The sequence below is a fragment of the Lactuca virosa genome, chromosome 5 (genome assembly GCF_052849685.1).
Source record: "Lactuca virosa cultivar CGN04683 chromosome 5, Lactuca_virosa_CGN04683_v6, whole genome shotgun sequence".
NCBI classification, from domain to species: Eukaryota; Viridiplantae; Streptophyta; class Magnoliopsida; order Asterales; family Asteraceae; genus Lactuca; species Lactuca virosa.
This window is the reverse complement of record NC_136430.1, coordinates 386,153,500-386,158,488: the sequence shown is the minus strand read 5'-3', so window position 1 is coordinate 386,158,488 and position 4,989 is coordinate 386,153,500. Positions and strand designations below refer to the sequence as shown.

The following is a 4,989-nucleotide window of genomic DNA, read 5'->3' as shown; positions in this document are numbered from 1 at the left end:
ATATAGAGAGAGAGAGAGAGAGAGAGGAATGATCATTTGAGAACTCATAGTTTCCCGAGAACCCGAGAACTAAAAGTGGAGCGTTAGATTGAAAAATTGAATGGCTAAGATGTTTGGTGGCATATTTGTAAATAAGTAGAAAACTAAAGATGGAGGGGTAACTTAATCAAATTAACATAGGGGTAGTTTAGGAATCAAAAATTTAATTATTATTTCTTAAATTTATAATACGATAAATTAGATATGTAAAAAACTAAATACCTTCTATTTATTCTCTCTCTTCCGACGATAGAACTGAGAAACCATGGACTCTCTCTCACCTTCCTCCATCACCACCATTGCCTAGATCCCAGGCGGTGTCCCCACCGGCCGAGTAAAAAATCAACGACGAACCGATAGAGAAAGCAACTATCTCATCTTCCTCGCTCTGTTAGCTGTCTCGATTCTCTGTCGGCTAGATCACCTGAAGATTCTCTATGAAGATTCTCTGTTGTCAACTATGTCTTCTCTGTCATCTCTCAGCCATGGATTCTCTCCCAAAAGAGTTGAAGTACAAGCTCAAGTAGAAAATGAAGCAGAATCAGAAGTAGCAGGAGAAGGAGAAACATCACATGGCTCACCAGCGTTAGATTTGTTACCGGATTTGTCCTGAGCTAGGGTAACGTCGCCGACGCCTGTGTCGACGGTGAACAGGTATAATACGAATCAAAAGATTTGCATATAATATCTTGGGGGCTTCGTCTCGAATCGCTCTTGGAATCGCTCTAGCTTTGAAGTAAGCAACTCATAAATTCCGATTTTCCTTTTCCTTTATTCTAGGGTTGATTCGGTAATTTTGAATGTCAATTTTGTTGCTGTTTAATTCAGCTACTTGCATACGACATGTTTGCCTCCTTTAGCTCATAGAAATTTGAAGGCTGCTAATGTTTTACTTGATGAAGATCTAACGCCTCGGATCTCCGACTGCTATCTCGCTGTTTTGAAGCCCCTAACAATCAACAGTGCTAGAGCTCAGGTACATGTTTCTGGCTCCCACAAAAATTCTTTTCCCTTTTTATTCTTCAGATTATGTTACGTAATGGTGATGATGATTTAATTAGGCTTCAGAAATAGATATTGGTGGCATTTCTTATGGACACACGAAGCCCTAACACACGCACGTCAACATATATTCTCTCCTGCCAGTTATCCATCGTGATTTTGTTTGATAAAAGACTTTCGATTATCAAATTCGAATGATAATGATTAGTCCTACAATCTGCCTTAATCAATCGCTTATGCATATTGGATATCAGATTATGCAACTGAAATTCGCCTCTAATCACCATGTTTTCACCGGATATGGATCTGATCAAGGCTCTCAGAATTTGTAGGAGTGATGTTCATCACTTCAAGGTACGTAAACGGTAAACCTCCATTCTACTTCATATCACAGACAGATGTGTAATTAATTTAGTTCATTGATTACGATTTGATTATTTAGAACATGCGAGTTGCAAATTTCATAGTGAAAAAACCAATGGTAATCGGACATGAATGTGCTGGAATCATCAAAGAAATCGGGCACAACGTGAAAAGTTTAGCAGTGTGTGATCGAGTAGCCCTGGAGCCTGGTATCAGTTGCCAAAGTTGTAATCCTTGTAATAATGGAAGCTACAATTTATGCAAAAAGATGAAGTTCTTCGGTTCTCCCCCAACCAACAACGCTTTTGCAAATCAGATAAAAACTCTCCTAGAATTCCCAGTAAATTGAATTTCAACTATTCCATCTTGTTCTCCATCAACTATCTTTTGGCAAATCCACATACATTAATTACAGGCAAATATGTTCCTGGTTGCTGCACACTTGCAGTCTCAGAAACCTTATCAGAGGATCTGTAGGTTCTCAACTCCAAAAAATCTTTCCTTTTGGTTTTTATCAAAATATATCATATTATATGTTACATGCAAGACATATATCAATGTGCTTTCATTGATTTTTTTTGTTATAACATCCTAATTTCATTATGCCTTTGTTTTGAAGCTCTGCACACACGATTTTAAAGTCCCTGGGTTCCATTTTTGTTTGGCTATCTTTGACAAAATTATTAGCAATAATATTTTCCAATACCATCTACTTAACGGGAAGTGATATTGTATAGATTCGTGACTTGTGTTTTGCATAAAAAACCTATCTATTTTGTCGTTTAGTTTCAGTAACTCTAGAATAATTTTTCAATAATGCCTCTAAGCCATTTGCTTTTACAGAGTTTGGTACTATTTTAGTACTATTTTAATAATCAATTACAAACATATGTGATTTGTGTGAATTGGCATACTATTTTACTAATAAATTGAAAGCAAGACTATAAGTGTGCAAGGATTTACATGTAATTCACATATGAATCACATGTAATTCACAAGTGAACCATATATGAATTACTTGTGATTCACATGTAATTCACAAGTGAATCACATATGAATTATATGTGATTCACATGTAATTTACATATAATTCACATGTAAATCACATGTAATTCACAAGTGAATCACATATTAATTACATGTGATTCACATGTAAATCACATATGAGTTACATTACATATGAATCACATGTAATTCACAAGTAAAACACAAGTGATTCACATAAGAATTACATGTGATTCACATGTAAATCACATGTAATTCACATGTAAATCACAAGTGAATCACACATAAGTTACATTTGATTCACATGTAAATCACAAGTGAATAACATATCACATATGAATTATATGTCATTTATAGGTAAATCACATATAAATTACATGTAAATCACAAGTGAATCACATATTAATTACATGTAAATCACAAGTGAATCACATATGAATTCCATGTGATTCACATGTAAATCACAAGTGAATCACATATGAATAAAGTCTATATAGAAACATGCATTTTGTCTGAGTGTTCTTCGTTAATAAAGCTTAGTGTAGTTTTTAACTTAGAATAATTTGTGGGTAATACATTCATTTATCATCACATAAAAATTTCTCTGTAATAAAACAAAAAAAACGCTTTTGTGTTTGCAGATGGATTTTAGTCCAAACTATGAGGTTGTTTTCAGGGAAATTGAACAGCTTAAAATTTGTTTGGATAAAACTTTGCTATATGAGTCATATGCATTGTTCTTAGAAGCAAAGGGAATGATGAATGAGGCTCATTTAGTGTATCCGTCAGGCATTTCAAGGTCCTTACAATCTTCTCCTCTTTATATCATATCTATGTCTAATCTTATGACCAAGGGGTTATAATTTAAAATTAAATTGTTATTCTCTTAATGGTTTTCATTGCTAATGGGTATAGTGTCAAGTTTTGTTATAAGAATGCTGAACCAATAGAGAAGTTGAAGAAGGCACACGCCTATTTTTCTTGAAAGAATGCAAGCAATAATAGATGCTTGTTCACATAAGAAGGTATCTATGATATGATGCTTGAAACTGTTTTTCTTTTTTTATTATGAGTTTGCTCTTCAAATATGGTTATAATATTTAACAATGTCAATTATGGTTATTTGAAGGTGGATGGAGGATCCCCTCTTAATAGTGGTTCAAATTGTATGAATCCATGGTCAATCTCTACTCTCAACAATCTATTGCAAAAGATGAATGCTCAAATATCAAAATACACAGTAAGAAACTTTGGTCATTCATTGTTGGATGTTATAACCTGTAATTCACAGTTGAGGTTTTTTTCATTGACTAAAAAAAGATAAATCAGGGTTTCAATCATACGATTCATATGATTCACATGTAATTCACATATGAATTACATGTGATTCACATGTAAATCACATATGAATTACATGTGCTTCACATGTAAATCGCATGTAATTCACATATGAATTACATGTGATTCACATGTAAATCGCATGTAATTCATATATGCATCACATGTAATTCATATGTGAATCGTCTGTGATTCATATGTTAATCACATGTAAATCACTTATGTATTTTTGTAAGTGTTTTTGCATCAATCAATTTTTTTTTTTTAAATTTTCTTGTAGATTTGGATGAAATTGTGATGAATATTGAAGAGGTGAAGATGATAAATTGAAGAAAATATGGAAATATTGACACAAAGACATGAACACGCTTTGGAATTTTATAGCATTTTTTTGTTTTTTATATTTTATTTTGTATCGAATAAAATACTTATTCTATTGTAGATGAGGACTATAAACGTTACCTTGCGATGAATTTGCATCAAAAAATCTTCAAGACGTAAATAAAAATGAGTTTTTTTATGATTTACTTACGAATATTATAGTATAAAAAATATGAATATATGCATTTGAAAAAATATGCATATATGCACCTAAAATTTTATTTTTTTAAAAAAAATGCAGTTTTTTTTTGAAAAAAATGTAACTTTTTTAAAAAACTTGCAGTTTTTTTATTTAAAAATGCAGTTTTTTTTAAATGCAGTTTTTTTTAAATACAGTTTTCTTTAAAAAAAATGCAGTTTTTTTTAAATTGCAGTTTTTTAAAAGAATATTTTTTTCAATTTTTTTCAAAAATACATGTTTTCTATAAAAAATTAAAAATCTTCATTTAAAAAAAACGAAAAATACTATTTTTAAAAAAGTCTGAAAATTTGATTTATGATGTAAATTTTTAGACATTTATATTAATATATTAAATAACACAAAAAAATTAAACATTAAATGAGATTGGTAAGATGACGATCATGTCCTTAACGAATTACTTTTGATCCAACGCTCCACTTTTAGTTCTCGGGTTCTCGGGAAACTTTGAGTTCTCAACCGATCTCAACCATATATATATATATATATATATATATATATATATATATATATATATATATATATATATATATATATATATATATATATATATATATATATATATATATATGGAAAAGTTCAATAGAGAAACCAAAGAACCAATCCAAAGCGTCAAAATTTAAAGCGATCAACGGCAAAAGGAATGGTTGTAAACTTTTATA

The 4,989-nt window shown here is 31.0% G+C and overlaps 1 long non-coding RNA gene across 3 annotated transcripts; it reads left to right on the top strand.

The window, feature by feature from the left end:
- The first annotated feature begins 271 nt into the window (after nucleotides 1-271).
- On the top strand, nucleotides 272-4,253 carry LOC145111493 (uncharacterized). Of its 3 annotated transcripts, none has more exons than XR_013710279.1 (8): nucleotides 272-775; nucleotides 868-1,015; nucleotides 1,101-1,395; nucleotides 1,484-1,877; nucleotides 3,051-3,208; nucleotides 3,325-3,434; nucleotides 3,539-3,649; nucleotides 4,028-4,253. It is a non-coding gene; the product is annotated as an uncharacterized LOC145111493 (long non-coding RNA). The 3 variants fall into 3 exon arrangements; XR_013710280.1 differs by having other exon boundaries at nucleotides 1,484-1,881; XR_013710278.1 differs by having other exon boundaries at nucleotides 1,484-3,208.
- The last annotated feature ends 736 nt before the right edge of the window (nucleotides 4,254-4,989 follow it).